We start from the raw sequence: 18,057 nt of genomic DNA on the forward strand, positions 1-18,057 counted from the left end.
TTGGCAGCCTTTATGATACCTTAATCCAGTGTGACCTAAAGTAATTTTGACCTTAAAAAGTGATAGTCTTCTAGTATTGTGACTGCTTGTTTTCAATCTCTTAACCCTTTGCAAACAGTGAAAATTCTACTCTTTTGAGGTCCGACTGACATGACTTGACTTTAGGTTTGTATCAGGGCAAATATCCACAAAAGTATACAGCATTGTACCTTTGTAAACAGCTGAGGGTCTGAAGATTATTAAGAAAATAACGTTTACACTATGATGAAATATATGTTAACCTACTAGTGTAGTTCGGGGGGCGGGAGCTGGGCTCCCCCCTATCCTTTCATCTCCTATCATCAATCAAATCTACTTCCTATTTAAAGCACTAGTCACACCCTACGCAGTGTCTTGTGTTTTTTTTTTTTATTTTGATTGTGAACCTAAGCGTATAGCAAGACCCCTAGAGTAAAGATAAAAGAAAAATAAAGTATGGAGTACTTACTGCACATCTCTTCCTTGGATTCAGAGGGTTTCGAGGATAACTTCATGTCCGTATCAGAGCATTCTCCGACAGCGTCAATCCAAGAGCCGATCACCCGACCACTCTTCCCTCTATCGGGTGTATCCGAAACATGTGAACAAGTGCCTCCCGAGCAGGATACCATTCCACTAGCCACCGTTCAAGGAGTTAATACTCACCGATCCAAGCGGCTCCAAGCTCAGGATATCTCTCCTGAGCGACTGTACTTTAAGGACTGGACTTTCAACAAGCTCATAAAGACCCTCCTCAAAAACGGCAGCAAAATCCCAGCAAGGAGCAACCTAGAATCCCTTTTCATTTTTTACTGTGAATCCATCTCCGCAGAACCTATATTTCCACCAAAGAAAACTCCCTAGCCGCGCTCAGCTATTCAGTGGCCCAGGTCAGACAGCAGGCAGAGCATCAGAGCAGAGCCTCAGAGCAGAGCCTCAGAGCAAGCAACTCCAGCTGCCAGCACGTCATCACACCATCAGGCAGCCGCTCCAACCAGCAAAACTCAACAGGAACGCAGCTCCAGTGTACTTATCTGCAGGGATGTCCAACGGCCTGCCCAGGACCTGCGGACTCCTCTGCCTGCCGAAACTGCACCCCAACCTGTCGTCACCACCTGATGGCTGATGGCTGTGGATCACCCCCATCCTTACACCTTCAAGCATGTGAGAGGTCTGCCTTCACCAGCGCATAGCTTCCCAGCATACAAGAGACACGGTCAGCTGACAGTGTCTGTCATGTTTGGAATGTAGTCGGAAGGCATTCAGCCACAACACCAGGCACTATCGATCCCTGTTGAAACAGGGGTAGACACTTCTGAATGGCAGCCACTCTGTAGCTTGAGAGGTTGGCCCGTATTGTGAGGGAGTCCAGCCGGAGTCCCAGGTAGACCGTACTTTGCACTGGAATTAATTGGCTTTTGGCATCGTTGAGGGTGAGACACAGCCTCGACAGATGCTCCATCACAATTGCTGTTCCAGCATGAGTGCTACACAGGAGGCTTGATAAGTTTACGGGCGCAACGTTCCCTGCTAGCACAACTGAGCCATCTGCAGTGCTGGGAGTCCCTCCTCAATCTGTCCCTGAGCCCCTCGCAGGGCATTCCCTGCACTCAGGCTCAGGTGCCTCGGTCTCGCACCCGGTCTCCGTCTCCTACACAGAGTGCTAAGCCAAGCACTTGAGACAGGCACAGGACATTACAGATTTTGATCGCGACCTCTTGGGAAGGTGACAGGAGGAGGAAGAAGTACAGGTCCAGGAGCTGACCTTTGAGATGCAGCTGCAAGGAGGCCAGGATGGCTTCCACGCACTTTGAAAACATGCGGGGGGCTAAGAAAAGGCCGAATGGCAGCAGAGAAAACTCAAAGACGCTTACCTGAAAAGCAAAGCAGAGATATTTCCTTTGCCCAGGATGAATAAGGATGTGAAAATATGCGTCCGTTAAGCCCACAGTAGTGAACCAGTTGCCTGGCCAGACAGACTGGAGAATGTAACAGTGTGTGACCATTTGGAACCTCCTCTCTCTAGAGAACCCTTTGAGGTGTCTCAGGTCTAGGATTGGGCGAAAGCCGCCATCTTTCACCAAAAAATACCTCAAGTAGAACCTCTTGTCTTGGGAGGTGGGTTCCACGAGGCGGATGGCTTGTTTGTGAAGTAATGAAGCTATTTCTCATTTGAGGGCCAATACCTGGAGAGGGTTGCTCACGGATGTAACTGTGATCCCTTGAAAGGGAGGAGGACCTGCGCAGAACTGAAGCACATAACCTGTATGTACGGTGGTGAGCACCCAGTTGTCTGAAGTGCAAGTGTACCAATACTGTAGCTGGTGTGAAGGGTTGGGTCTGAGGCCGCAAGCCTTCAGGGACTCTGCAGGGGCTGCTGAGGCTGAGGTGGAGCCTGTTGTGGGTGCTGCCTGGGGCGGCGTTGGATTTGCCTCTGAGATAGCTGTTGTGCTGGCATCCCACGTCCGGCGCCCGCTGTTAGCTGCCACGGAAGCCTGAAGGCGGTGCCTCAGGTCATAATGTGGGGCAGTGAGGATCGGGACCGTCCGGCTCACCGCATGAGTCACGGGTGGCTGCTAGCGTCTAGTTCTCTCCTGTACCAGAGTACAGGAGGGGAGCATTGAGGTTACCTGCCGAGACGCCTCACATTCTCGTGGGAGCGCTGCAGCAATTCCTCTACCGTTGGTCCAAAAGTATAGCCAGCTGATATTGGCGCATCTAGCAATGCTGACTTGTCCTCATCAGGGACCCTTGCTTGAGACAGCCAAAGCTGCCTGCGAGCTACCATGAGGCTTGCCAGACTTCAGCCCAGGGCTTGTCCTTGGAAGCCGGAGATCTGGAGCAGCGGACTCGAAACCAGGTGCAGCTTTGAAGCCACTGGTCCAGGTAGAAGCGCCGACTGCAAAACTCCATCTAAGTACACCGTGTGACTTGCGCTTCTGCTGCATATGCCTTCTTTAAGTGGGTCTCCGCTACGTTACATTGACCATCAGGGTTGTTTAGGTAGACCTCCTACTCGGGGGGCTTGCACCACGGATGTGATGGTCGAGTCCACTAGGGGAAATTCCGCCAAGCCCAGTGCTCCCGCGCCTTCTAAGGAAGCATGCAGGGCTGCCCATTTAATCAAGCTCAGCGGCAAGGCTGGGTGGTTCCAAGTGGACCGTACTTCTTCTAAGAAGTCCGGGAACACTGGAAAGGGCTGGGGGCGGGGGATATGAGGCTGAATGTTAGAAACTGATCTGCGCTGTTCGGGCACTGCCTTCCAAGGTACCTGCAGGAACTTGGAGGCCTACTCCATAAGCGCTGGGATCGAGTTTGAGAGAGGGGAAACTCCAGCGTCAGAGGTCAGTGAGCTTGGGCCCAGCTCAAAGGTCAGCTTTTGGACCTGTACTTCTTCCTCCTCCAGTCGGAAGGAGCCACCTTCCCAAGAGGCCGCGATCGAAATCTGTAATGTCCTTGGCTTAGCACTCTGTGTAGGAGATGGAGACCGGGTGCGAGACCGAGGCACCTGAGCCTGAGCGCAGGGAATATTCTGCGAGGGGCTCAGGGACAGATTGAGTAGGGGCTCCCAGCGCTGCAGACCGCTCAGCCATGCTAGCAGGGAACGTTGCACCCGTAAACTTATCGAGTCTCCTGCATAGCACCCGTGGCTGGAACGCTGCACAAATTGAGCAGAACATCTCATCTCCAAGGGCGGAGGAGGCATGCTGCATGCCCAGGCACCAGACACAGAGGAGGTGCTTGTTCTCTGAAGGGAACTTCGCCTTGCAGGACGCCTAGCCATGCTTGATGTCTCTATTTGTGTTGAGAACACCAGAGGCGTGAAGCAGATGATATCGAGCACAGAGGCACGGAGCTTCTAAACACGAGAGCAGTGATGCACCAAGGTGCAGCACGGGCAAATGATTTGGACCGCTTGCAGACACACACAACCAGGGCAGCATGTAGCGTACGCCAGAGTGGATCACAGGCTGAAGAGCTGCGGTAGAGTAGAGAGAATGTACTGCTTGTGACTTTTTTTTTTTAACTGCAAGAGCAGTAAAGAAAAAACACACACAACAGCAAGCTGTGGGGGGAACAGTCATCATGCCAGGCAGGAGAACTGTGAAAAATATATATCAACAATATATATTTTTTTTAGCCAAGCGGGCCGAGACAATCCAACAGAGCCGGGTCCCAGTGGAGGAAATCATGCTTTTTTTTTTTTTTTAGCTCCAATAGCAGGATAAAAACACACACAAACAGCAGATGCTGTGGAGTTAGAAAACAGACTACAATCGCAAAGTGAAAACTCCAGAGCTCTTTCAGACAGACTCAATCACAGCAACTGGAGAGGTTAGTATATCTACCTTACCTGTGAGCTCCGTGGAGTGACTGTTTGTTCCATTGGGAGGCGGGACCGAGAACGTCACTCCCCGGAGGGGCCTGTCGGCAGCTCTGATATAAAATGCTCAGTGAATACCTGACCTGTGGCAGGCATATCCCAAAAGTATTGGTTGGTGGTCGTCTTCGAATTGAAAGGGAACTTCTATTGCAAAATTGTTCTTATAGGGTGAACTAAATGGAATTGCCACTGATGAGAAAACCAAAATGGATCTACTGACTGGAAACAACAAAAACTTAAGTAAGAGGTTTCTTGGTTCTGGTATCTTACTTTAGACGGTTTATAGCCAAATTTGCCACTATTGCACAACTACAGTACTTTAACATCTGAGAAAGGCTACCTCTGGAGATCTTTAAGCTGGGATTGAGAGAAACTGCATATTTTGTATATATATATATATATATATATATATATATATATATATTGCATATCCACAAATGAATATATCCTTTAATATGTGAAATAAGGTGTTTTACTGTCCAGTGCCAGTTCCATTGGTGAATGCAACAGGAACGCATCCATTTTTACTGACCATCTTTCCAAAAGTCCAGGTCTCTTTTTCTAGAAACCAAAAGGATGTTATTCAAATAAATAAATAAAATTTAAAAAAATCACTTGAGGGTATATCTGGAAATGGTTACGGTAAGTCCTTGCCATCGATTCCATCAGAATGTGACTGCCAATTCCCAGTACAGGGGCAGTCACTTCCACAGGAAAATGAAGCGTTCCAGGCAGTGGCCTAGAATACTTCCTCTCTCCTTTAAGTCAACAGTAGAACACCAAAACAATAAGGATGCTGAGGTCAGAGCCATATAAGTCATACTGAGTGTGAGAACTGAACAAGGCTGAATGCGTGATGAAAACCATGCGTAGGTGCGGAAATAATAATATCTGACTTCAACATTTCACACATACTGTAGTCAAAACAAACACAGTCCAGTTAAAAAAAAACAACAACAAAATAAAATCCCTATTAACATTTAGAAATCAACAACTTTACAACTTTTTTCTCCTAGTGCCACTATCCCGGTTTTTTAAACATTCTGGGACATGTTGTAGCATCAGCTGAGACCAGCATTACATATTCCAAGTTTGCAGTTCACACAACACATAATGAAAATACAGAGACAACCAATACATCAAACACTAATCAGACAGACCGTTCTGTGGACTGCACCCCTGGAATTCATTCCTTTTCAAAACCTTTCTTGATTGGTTATATTTCTATTTCTGCCTACTTTTGCTCCTGTTCTGATGAATGCCCTTTAATCTACTGAGACCGTATTGCACTGTTGCAGGTGGGTTTATAATTTGTTACACTACATTATATTCAGGGTGTCCAATGAGTCAGGCATTACAGGGCATAACTGTTATTACTGATTTTCGTTGTATTTCTTTTAGGTGTGAAATGACTTTAAGCACAGAGGAACAAATTAGTATTGCTTATTCCGTTGTACAACTATTTGTTTATGATAAATCTTTTAAACATTATTTTCCTGTCTATCCTTGCTTTGTAAAGCGTATTGTCCTCTTTAATTAAATGTCTGAGCAGATTTGTGGAGGCAAAGCATTAGTATTTGGACTTCCTCTTTTGTCGATATGGTAGCCGCTTGTTCAGTTAATCCTTATTCTTTCTTTCCTACCAAGCTGAAGATTGTCAAGCTCCCAATCTAATTTATTTATATGTAGGCATTGTCATTCTTTTTTTTCCTGGAATTAAACAATGAACTAATACCTGCCTTTTGACGTCACTACAGTTCTACGACAGGAAGCAAACTATTCTGCACTACCAGCAAACTGGTGGAAACTACTCTCCTCCCACCAGGTTCAGGTCATTTGTAACTGTCTTCAGACTAAAGAATCATGCACATTTTGAAAGATTATTCACAACAATGTTATTTACAAAAGCCAACAAAGAGCACAAGTTGATAAATACCATGAATTATAAAAAAAGCACTCTGTAACAGGGCGAGCAGCCCTGTACATTGTTTTGTTTATTTTATTTTTAGAACGGGGTACCCCTCCACCCTTGTGTTATTTTGTATTAGTATTATGATTTAGTATTTAAATGTATGACGGCAAAGCGCCGCAGGTTTGTTATTGTTTTTGTATTTAGGACGGCGTAGTCGGTTTGTTTTGTTTATCGTGGATGGGTAGCCCCATCTACAACATAATTAAACTCGTGCAGAAGGTGGCCATCTCCCGAATCAATTAAGTGATTTAATTTTGTTGCTAATCGGGAGATGGTCACCTGAATATAAAAAGCCTGCAGCTCTCCAGCTCGAGGTAGGGGTTCAGAGTAGGAACGAGACAGCAGAGAGACGGCGAGTAAAAACGAAAACGAAACTTAATAATTAATAGACATAGAAACAGTGAAGGCAATCTGCCCAGCCTGACCTTTGTTTATGTATTTTTGTGTTTGTGATTTTGTTTTGTTTAAAAATTTATTTTGCTCTGTGAGCACGTGTTCTTTTTGTTTAAATATTTATTTTATTTTTGTTATTAATAAAAATGGCAGCCAGCCGATTCTTTCTTTAAAAACTGCAGTCCCTGGTGTCAGTTTTTGTTCCTGCTTCTGCCTGACGTCAGACCACCAGCCACCCTGTCACACACTCTTAGTGTTTATTAATTTTTACAATCATAGTCTAAATCGGTTTACTTTCATCACATTCATAATTTATTAGGAAAATTGAACTGCATATTTTTTATACAGATCCATGAAAACTATACATTTATTACGAACCCCCATTTCATCAACATTTATAAATGCATAGATTTCTTTTCTGATTGAAATACCCAATGGTTGCTTTTTCTTCAAAAGCCTGTCTTAAAAAATGTTGCTATCATCCATTAAAATAGAATGCTGTGCAAGTGTGATTTTAATTGAAAGATTAACCAAAAATAATTCCACTTACATAAAACGAAGCATGTAAAGAATATTATTAACCACTTTTCATTCTACCTTTAAGCATTATATCTATTTCTGTGAAATATACAGGAACCTGGCTGCCTAAAGTACCACTGCCTTTAACTGCAATGTTAAGCATCACTTAATACAATAGAAAGAGATCTGTGTGAGAGTAGCTTTATGGTCAACAGTGTTTAGATCAATTAGTAGATCACAGTCTTTCTGCCAAAGTTCATGAACTTGTATTTCTTAGTGAAGAGGAATTTTCCCACATTGCATTTTCTGGCATAATTTAGCCTTTTGGTCTCATTATGTTTTGGTCCTTATGTTTTGCGTTGCCACACGACTTTAGTCCACTTCAAAATCACAATCAGGTTTTCATTTACAATTCAATTCTTGCCATTGTGGTTTATGTGACCAGTGCTGGTAACATGCTTCTCAATGGATTCTATTTTCATTTTAAATATCTAAATACTGCCACCCATAACCTCAATATATATATTTTTATCTTTGCTCATCTTTACCAAGGGTGACAATAATTTTGGAGGTGACTGTATAAATATATATATATATATATATATACAGGTAGTGGACAAAAAAATGGAAACACCTGGGTAAATGACGGACACCATGTATATTGAAAGCAAGTGCTTCCACACAGGTGTGGTTCATGCGTTAATTAAGCAAATAACATCCCAGCATGCTTAGGGTCATGTATAAAAATGCTGGACAGGCCTGGTTGCCTATAATTATGGCCAGCATGGCTGCAAGAGGAGACCTCAGTGACTTTGAAAGAGGGGTGATTGTTGGGGCGCGTTTGGCAGGAGCTTCAGTGACCAAGACAGCTCAACTTGCTGATGTTTCATGAGCAGCAGTGTCTAAGGTGATGTCGGCATGGAACTCTGAGGGAAAGACATCATCAGCAAAAGGCAACAGTGGGCGGAAGCACATACTCCAGGATTGTGATATCCGTGCATTAATTTGAAGTGCAAGGCAAAACAGGCGAGCAACTGCAGATCAATTGACTGCAAATTTCAACCTGGGACGCGAGCAGCCAGTTTCATCAAAAACAGTCTGCCGAGAACTCCACAGAGTGGGATACCATAGTGGCCCAACGCCCTATTAAGTGACTTTACATTGGTGTTTCCATTTTTTTGTCCACTACTATATATATATATATATATATATATATATATATATATATATATATATATATATATATATATATATATATATATGCTTCTGTTTATATTTGTTAAAATAGACCCCAATGTGTTTTCATTAAGTGAAAATGGTTCCAACATAATTACACATTCTTGCTCTTTTTCTTTAAGTTGAAGAAGACACATTTGGTGATAACTTGCCTGTTCCCACCTATTCATCATTAGTATACATTTCCAAGAAAAGTGTACAAGGGAATTCCTAGAAATGAGTCAAGCATGCTCAATACATTAAGCACTGAGAACAAAGAATGAATAGGGGCTGGGGCATGTGTTGTCCATTTTAACCCACTTGGATCTCCTGCTCACTCAAAATAATAGACATTTGTCTCTTTTAGATAATCATCTTCACATTGAATGTCGTACCAGTCTCAGCAGTTACCATGGCAGAAATCAATTTTGATGTGGTTAAACGAAGAACAAATGCCCTACCCAGATATTTTGCACTGTAAGTGGATGGATAACATTTGAGTAACTACTGCATTTGTAGGTTCTCATAAAACAAGAATATGGGATAGTTATCTATTCAAGGATACAAATATATTATCAAGCAAAGGTTGGCCCCTGCTCAATACTTGTTGTAAGGTAGTGTTTATTTAGGTGCTACACACAAACCCATTTTGGAACTCTGAATGATTGAAGCAAAGATATTCTATTATACTAAGATACTCAACTACTTCTGTTTCTCTGTTGTCCAGGGTCCAGTGATGACATATATTACCTGGTGAATGATGACACAACATAATAAACTTTTCTGAACACAGTCCTTTATTTGCACATGCACAGTTGTTCACAGCTTTCTCGTGCTTTGTAAAACTGTATTTTGTAATTGCAGTACTTGTTTGGGAGCTTGTGGAAGGCCTCAAAATAACACATGGAGAGTGCAAGTTCAAATGAAGGGGTAACTGAAATTGATTTACACAAAAAACTGGTTCACAAAAATAAATGGGTACTGCTCCTTTAAATCCAGACAACCAATTACATAGTGTATTTACAGGTTCCAAGGAGAAGTGCTTGTATCTATAACTACATTTTAAACCGAAGTAGTATATATATAATGAACATTTATTTTACAAATCAAAACAAGAAAATGTAAATAAATAAACATCTGAACAAACATCGGTTTACAACATACATATTTATTAAACTGAAACGATAGCAATACATTATTAACTTTTCAACAGCGATCGGTTTATTATCAGATGAGCAAAGGCAACTGAACAATGTAGATAAATAAACTTAGAAGAAAACATTTCACAGAAGCTCACAGCACAAGAAGTTATAAAACCACTCTAATTTATTTTTCTTTTTTTCAACAAAAGGGTATTTCTGTACCTTGAGCCTAAGGCTGTTCACAATGTGGCTCTCAGCGGGGTTGCCAGCTTCAGCTGTGGGTACACGCTTGGCAGTCTCCCTCTGTTCCAAATGCTTCTTGCGAAGTTACTGTGCTAACTGTAAAATATATTCTCTCCTTGGTAAATTCTTCTCTGTGCATTCTTTGTATAGTACCCAGGAGTTGATGGCTGCTAGTTCCAATACATTGTAAAATACCTGAACAGGCCACAGTTGGGAGCCAGCTTTCACAGAATACTTCCGTGCCATCTGATCCAAAACATCAACTCCATATTTTGTTGCGTTGTAAAACTCCATGGTCTTTGGTATTTATTTTCACTAGTCCCGATGCTAATTGACTGACCAAAGCAGCGCAGCTGGCAAGCAGACGGCAGCCTTTCAAAAGGCTGATTGAAAAACAATAGACTGTCAGTCCCCGTCCCTGTGTGTATTTTTGTGTTTTATGTTGTATGTTGCGTGTGTTAATGTTGGTGTATTGTAGTTGGTACACAGGATATAAATGGGTGTGTGCAGCACGAGTTATTTAAAATGTATAATTGTATTTAGGCACAGGGATTGCACTTCACTTCACGTGCATTTAAAGTATTTAATATGTGAACACGGGGTTGCACATAATTAGTTCACGTGATGGGATTCAAGTGAATAATTAATTAGTAATTGAATCCCGGCACAACAGTATATATAGATGCACGTTTTACTCACTCAGGGTTGTGTGTTCGGTGAGTGGAGAAGGAGGTAAAATTAACGAAAATAAACTAAAATAATAATTGATAGTTGTTTAATCTCACCGTGTTTGTTTGTCTGTTCGTCCAGTCTGTTTAGTGTTAATCTGTTTTGTTTATCTGTTTTATTTGGCCTCAAGTGCCATGTCCTGTTTTCTGTTTAAAACCTTTTATTTTGTTTAATAAACATGCTGAGCGCAGCCTTTGCAGCTCAGTTTCAACTCCACTACTGTCTCTCTGTGTATTCCTTTCTGGTCTGACGTCATCCCTGCAGCTAGCTTGTCACACGTGGTGTGGAGAAGTGGGATAACAGCGCCTCTGAGACTCAGGCCAGAAGGAGTACTGTTTGTTTGGGGAAAAAAAATGGGAAAGAACAGCAAAAGGCAGCAGCCACAACACCAGCAGCCCAGGTGTTACTGCTGTGCTGAGCCGGGGCATTCCCGCACGAACTGTCCTTGGTACCCCAACTATGCCCCCTGCGGAGGTGAGCACTATGTGGCCTGCTACCCTGTCCATCAGGAGAGGGAGGAGCAGGGGTTACCTCGGTCTCTACAACCAGCAGAGGGTGGTAGACTGCTGCTCCCACCGCCCCAGCAGCAACAGCAACAGTGGCCAGAGGAGCCAGAGAACCTGTTCCCCTGGTGCACCTGGTGAGGAAAGGTGGATCACCGCTGGAGGGACTGCTCAGAGGTGCCACCGAGCTGGTGCGGGCGATGTGAGGAAGGGGGACACGACTGGTCGGGATGCCCCTATGCCAGCGCCCAGGCGGGGGAAGCCTGTGCATCTAGTGCCCAGACGGGGGGACTGTGAGAATCCAAAGCTCAAGAGGCAGCTGTCCCCATCGCCACCAACAGAGGAAGAATGCCTGCTGTCCCCAAGGCCACCAGCAGAGGAAGAATGCCTGCTGTCCCCATGTCCAGCAGCAGAGGAAGAATGCCTGCTGTCCCTGTGTCCACCAGCAGAGGAAGAATGCCTGCTGTCCCCATCGCCACCAGCAGAGGAAGAATGCCTGCTGTCCCCATCGCCACCAGCAGAGGAAGAATGCCTGCTGTCCCCATGTCCACCAGCAGAGGAAGAATGCCTGGTGCTCCGCATCGCTGCAGGAAGTACTGTGGCCAGAGCCCCACAAAAGGGAGCTGCCGGCTACGAAGAAGGGGGGAGGTCAGGAGACCACCCCCCAAGCAGCCTTTCCACTGAATACTGTTCTGTATAATCAAAATACAATTGTTTTCTGTGTGGCCGTCAATGTGACTGCTCCTGGGGCTTTTAGGTATAATGTAATATATCTCCTTTATTTCTGCACTCCCGTGTTTCATGCTTTGTGAGAATGTGTAATACATATGAGGAGGCTGTGTGGTCCAGTGGTTAAAGAAAAAAGAGCTTGTAACCAGGAGGTCCCTGGTTCAAATCCCACCTCAGCCACTGACTCATAGTGTGACCCTGAGCAAGTCACTTAACCTCCTTGTGCTCTGTCTTTCGGGTGAGATGTAATTGTAAGTGACTCTGCAGCTGATGCATAGTTCACACACCCTTGTCTCTGTAAGTCGCCTTGGATAAAGGCGTCTGCTAAATAAACAAATAATAACATATGCACAGCCCCATATGTGTTACACAAGTGAAAAAATTACTTTTTAAAACCAAAAACCGCCAAAATGACTGCTGCGGGGCTTCTAGTGTTAAGTAGGACATATGTCAACCCATAGGACTTTTTCGACCTGAAAAAAGAAACAAGGACCAGGGGTCACAAATGGAGATTAGCTAAAGGGGCATTCAAAACAGAAAATAGGAGGCACTTTTTTACACAGAGAATTGTGGGAGTCTGGAACCAACTCCCCAGTAATATTGTTACAGAGAACTTACAGCAGCCAACTATCTAAATGAAAAAATATATACAAACTGTACCTGTCTTCTCTGTACTGTGCAAAGCTCTAATCTTTGCTTTCTGCACATGTGCTATCTCTTAGAAAAAAATGGTATCAATAACGTTATGTCATCATTAATAAGGATTATAGATTTCGTCAAGACACCCTGAGCAATCGTAAAACAAACTTCCAAGTTTTAATTTTTTTCTTAAATATTTTTAAACATTGATAAAATCAGCAAAAACAATTATATGGAGCTCTTTTTGTATCCCATAATCCCTTGCATGCAGTGTGATGTAAGTCCCTATAGAAAATGAGCAGAGTTGAGTATCTTGGTATCATAGACTATCTTTGATTGAAGTCCTGAAGGGCATTTTTGAGAATAGTAGACTGGGGCACAACAAGACCTAAGCTATTCTTCATAACATGATAACAAAATATTATTTCTTTGTTGCTGCATATTGCCTAGATTCTCTATATACAGAAATTTTAAATCTACCACAGGTTGGCTATATGATATTGTAATGATCTTCGTGTCGTTCAGTGAAGTAAGACTCGGGGAGACCAGATGGGATTCCAAATTGACCAGTTTATTTTCTCACAAACTGATAGAACAGCGAATCCCTGTTTGGGGCTGGGGTTCAAGCCAAATGAATAAAAAGTTCCTTACTCCCTCAATTATTGGTCATTTTCTCACTCTCCCTCTCTCCTGCTATCCTCTTTCCCTCACATTCACTCTTCTTTCTTCTCATACACTCTTGTTCTTTGCTCTTCAGACTCGCTGTGGGTTCTTTCACTGCTTCACAGCTAAACACCTTCTCTCATGCCTCTCTCTCTGTTCCTCACCATCTCACAGCAACCACTCGCTTCGAAGTGTTTTTTTTTTAAAAGATAAAGAACATTCAAGCTTAAGTAGCGGGGTTCCAAAAAATATAGCGTTACATGTCCCCACGTGTTGCGACAACTGCATTTTTTCTTTTCATTGTTAACATCCTGACATGTAACTTTTTCCACTTATAACTTTAAAATCTGTTTCAAAGCTCTTTTCAAAATGGCCAATCTATTGCACTGGGGTTTGAGATTTGTCCTCTAAATCACTGCAGGAAGAGCAATAAAAGAAAAAAAAACATAACAACAAGTGCTCTGACTTTTCTGTTCCGTACCACATCATGGATCGTTATTATTGTGTTACCTGTTTGACAATGTGGACAATAATCCTTACACTATCAGTACACTAGAGCGGCCATTTTGAAAAGAGCTTTGAAACAGACTTTAAAGTTATAAGTGTAAAAATGTTGTAAGGATGTAACAATGAAAAGAAAAATTACAGCTACTTTATTTAAACAGTTGTAGCAACACTTGGGGACATGTAACACATTTGTTTCGTAACCCTGCTACTTACTCTTTAACACGAGCTAAAAAAACACTGAGAACTCAACTGCTCAAATAAAGCAAGGCTAGCACAGTATATAGCACAAGGGTAGTACAATATGGTAAGTTTCACCAGTCAACTTGTACATTTACAAAACTTGGGCTATTCTTTGTAATGACAATAACAAAGTTTTTTTTTTAACATTATGGGTTAAAAACAATTGGATGTGTATTGTTCTCCCTGTAAAAACAACTTGCACATTTGCGTCAGTGACACTTCATAAAATGTAAACTTGTTAACAGTACAATGGAAAGCACTGTGTGAAAAGGATGGAGACTTGCCATTTCCTAGAAGTTTCTGATGTAGACCTGAAGATACATATCAGAAGAAGACGAATAGGTTTAACCTGCGGGAAACAAAAAGGTAAACAATGGATATGTTTACAATAACACTTGGCACCCCAAGTAGAGTGTTCTTTTTCTAGATGTTTGATGTCATGGGCCAATGAAACTCTGTATCACAAAGAAAAAGCCAATCAGAAAAAGGGCACAGAGCTACATCAGCGCTTCCCTAAGATTGTCAAAAATACATTCTCAGGTTCACAACAGCCATCTGAATAATCTCAAAACAGGTTAATCTATTTATACTGTACATTTTTTTATATAAATATAAATTATAATATAGTCAAGATAACACATCTCCAGACTGATAAATCACTGAAATCTCAGTCCAAGCTGAGCTCTCTGTGTAGCTCAATCAATAAAAACTTACGGTCCTTAAAATCATAGCATCAAATCCCAGTGATAAAAAGTATTTAATACAATGGTATGCTTATTAAAGTGATAGTAGTCATATCCTGTGTTTGAAAACTGAATTGATTTGGAGCTAAGACATATTTTAAAGTTCATGTTACAGTGGGCAGCAATGGGAGTAGTGGTTAGGGCTCTGGACTCTTGACCGGAGGGTTGTGGGTTCAATCCCCAGTGGAGGACACTGCTGTTGTACCCTTGAGCAAGGTACTTTACCTAGATTGCTCCAGTAAAAACCCAACTGTATAAATGGGTAATTGTATGTAAAAATAATGTGATATCTGTATAATGTGAAATAATGTATAATGTGATATCTTGTAACAATTGTAAGTCGCCCTGGATAAGGGCGTCTGCTAAGAAATAAATAATAATAATAATACAGTGAAACCATTGATACTGATAATTGTGTTTCCGAGTGAGGAAGGGTAACTGCATGAAACACATATTAAAAGAACATAGTTTTAAAAAAATAAACTTCAGTGGAATTAGTGGCGGTAGCCTATTGGCACATCTTTGACACAGCACGTTAACAAATCTATTTTGTGCAACGAGGGAATCTAAAGGGAATCATTTAACAAATAATTACACTTAACCATCCACAGGGACAGAAAAAAAGAAGGGTGACAAGTAGAACTATCTATTTGCACCTGTTGTATAACCAGGTAGCCACGATTAGGTAAGTAAAATTGGAACCTTTCAATAATATCATTCTAAAATCTTTAAAAGTTGTTGTAAACACTCTTTTTAATGTGATGCACATTTAATGTATAGTATTTATGATAAGTGACATCTGAAACAATCAAAGCAATCTATTTTTGTTGTAAACATAGCAAATGTTTATAAAATTGGATGATTTTACAAACACACAAAACATGTAAAGTAGATCGGTAGATAGATAGGTAGATGGATAGTTAGACAGATCAGTTCTAATAATAATAACATAGGTAGGCTGTGAACTGTGCATTATATGCAGTCACTTACAATAGGACATTGATTTAACATCTCATCCGCAGGACTATGTGGAATAAAACTTGTCACTTACCCCACGTCTGGCAACTTGCCAAAAGTGAGTTAGGTGCTCCTGGTATTTTTTCCCTGAAAACCCTATTCATTACGAGTCGAACGAGATGCTACACATGATGGTAGCGTCTAAGTTGAGCCCAAGGTGATTTTTCTGGTCAGGGTAACTTTTTCACTTTAGGTTGACCTTTGCCAGGTCACAGCTCGAAGGGTAAATTAAAAAAAGAAATATAATTAGAATTTCTGAACTCAGCAGGCCCGAAAACCCCCAGGTGAATTTTTCTAGCAAGATCTGAGATGTCTGGGCAACAAAATGCACCCTTTCTAGTTGAGTTGGTGTGGAATGACCCATAGTTAATATGTTACAATGTTAAAATATATGCAGACCATTAGAGAAAGCTACCACGCTGTACAGCCTATTGTATAAATGCAATTTATGGTGAATGGTAGAGATATCTGTGTGTGAATGAAAGTGTGAGACAGCCAGTCGGCGCATGCAGTAGGTAAAGGACAAAGACTTGGAGGTTCAGGTCGGGTTGCAGATCTTATCAAAGCGGGTCGGGTCAAGGGTAAGAAGAAAGTGCTGGTGCGGGTTGTGGGTTCGAGTTGGGTCCTGTAATAGTGGGTCCGGGTCAGAAGCAGGTTGTAAAAATTGTACCTGTGCAGGACTCTGACAGAGCCTGCAGGGGCTGCCACAGAAAGGCTAACATTGGTGTGTCGCTGCAGTAACGTCATTCCCTTGGCAGGGGACTTAAGGGATTCAGGGGATGCACCTCTACCAGGAGACCAAGACCCGGCAATAGAGGACCCAGATGATGTGAATGGGTCATCGGGAGAGCAGGATGACGACCGGGTGGGTACAGCAGCAGGCAGAGGTGCAAGCCCCGTAGACTGAGCAGCGATGTCTGGTCAACCAGGGGGAGAGGATCAGGAGACCAGGCAACTGACTGTGCCTGGTGGTGCAGAGACCTGTGAGTCTGGACCAGCGACCAGAGGTCCAGACCTAAAGGTCAGGTGTCTAGGAGCCTGGGTCGAGGGAACCGACTGAGCTGCTGGACTGTTGCACAGGGGTTGTGGTCTCCATTTGCTAGGATTTTCCTGGGCTTTCAATTAGTGACCCCTGGGCTTCTGTAAGGGGGTGCCTGTTTAACCCCATGGTGACCCCTGGGCTTCTGTGAGGGGGAGCCCATTAACCGTCTTATTACCCCCTAAGCCCAGAGTGACTTTTGTCGCCTCTCTGGGCTCCTGATCTCATTGATCCACTATCAACACCACTATTCACTACAAACCTACTGACTCTCATTCATATCTACAATATGACTCCTCACACCCAAAGGCTTGCCAATTCCCTATTCCCAACTTTTAAGACTCAGACGTATTTGCAGTGATGATCAAAACTTTTTCATTAATATTGAGGAAATGTGTGGATTTTTTGCAAATTGTGGTTTTCCAGACAAGATCATCAACAGTGATAAATCCTGTGTTCGTGTTTAGACAGAAAGCATGTTTCACATACAACAAAAAAACACACAGTGAACAGAATTCCTGTAGTCCTCACAAAATTGTGCAAAGGAATTTTAAAATTCTACAGCAAGATCCATCTATAGCACCTATTTTATATCTATATCTAATGTCCTATATAAGACAAGAATCTAAAAGAATCTCTTCTGCAGAACCTTTAAAAGGCACAGTCCCATGCAACAGACCACGATGTAAGACAAGCAAATATATTAACTCCCAAACTGAGATCAGAGGCCTTAAATCATCACTCCACATCCACCAGCCCTTTACATGTACTTCTAAAGGAGTAGTGTACTGCATCATTTGCACAAAATGCAACCAATTATACATTGGGGAAACGAAAAGACTTTTAGCAGATCGTTTTGTGGAACATTTACGAAGCATTCAAATCAACATCTTGACATTTCCAGTAGCCCGACACTTCAACAGCAATAATCACACTGTTGAAGACATCACCATCCGTGGAATCAGTCACTGTTTTGGTACAAATTATACTCGGAAGCAAAGAGAACGTGAGCTTATCTTCAAACTTGGAACTTTGGAGCCTCTTGGAATGAACATTCTATTCTGACATCATCTTAACATCATCCTCAGAATTTTTGAAAATCAACAAGTTTACTGCACTGTGTTACTTTTATTTCTACACAGCTAAAGAAGGGCTTTTGCCTGAAACATCCTGAAATAAATGATTTTTTAATCATTAACATTTTTTGTGTACATTATTTTTATTTTATTTTTAAAATATTTTTTCTTCTTATTAACCGTCATTTTTGTACACTGCAGTTCTACCTTCTCTGAAACATATATATATATGAATCAGTGCTTTAAGAAGTTGATAAAAAACAAACAAGTAGTCAAAAAACAAACA

This window comes from Acipenser ruthenus, chromosome 3, assembly GCF_902713425.1.
Source record: "Acipenser ruthenus chromosome 3, fAciRut3.2 maternal haplotype, whole genome shotgun sequence".
Lineage (NCBI taxonomy): Eukaryota > Metazoa > Chordata > Actinopteri > Acipenseriformes > Acipenseridae > Acipenser > Acipenser ruthenus.